The sequence below is a fragment of the Chrysochloris asiatica genome, unplaced genomic scaffold (genome assembly GCF_000296735.1).
Source record: "Chrysochloris asiatica unplaced genomic scaffold, ChrAsi1.0 scaffold00118, whole genome shotgun sequence".
Classification (NCBI taxonomy): Eukaryota; Metazoa; Chordata; class Mammalia; order Afrosoricida; family Chrysochloridae; genus Chrysochloris; species Chrysochloris asiatica.
The window spans coordinates 8,084,363-8,084,917 of record NW_006408636.1 but is presented as its reverse complement, the minus strand read 5'-3'; positions in this window follow the sequence as shown (position 1 = coordinate 8,084,917).

The following is a 555-nucleotide window of genomic DNA, read 5'->3' as shown; positions in this document are numbered from 1 at the left end:
TGAAAAGGACATTAGAAAAGCAATACCATTTACAATAGCCACACAAAGGATGAAATAGCTAGGAATAAACATAACCAGGGAAACAAAGGACTTATACAAAGAAAATTACGAAGCACTACTACGAGAAACCAAAAGAGACCTTCAGAAGTGGAAGAACATACCATGTTCCTGGAAAGGAAGACTCAACATCGTGAAAATGTCAATACTACCCAGAGCAATATACACATACAATGCAATCTCAATCCAGATTCCAACAACATTCTTCAAAGAGATGGAAAAGACAATTAGTAATTTTATATGGCAAGGAAAGAGACCTAGAATAAGCAAAGCACTGCTTAAAAGGAAGACCAAGGTTGGAGGTCTCTCATTCCCTGATTTCAAACTTTACTACATGGCTACGGTAGTCAAAACAGCCTGGTACTGGCACAATGAAAGAGACATTGATCAATGGAATAGAATTGAGAATCCAGATATTAACCCAACCACTTATAGCCAAATGATTTTCAACAAAGTGCTTAGGCACATTACATGGCGAAGAGACAGTCTCTTTAACAA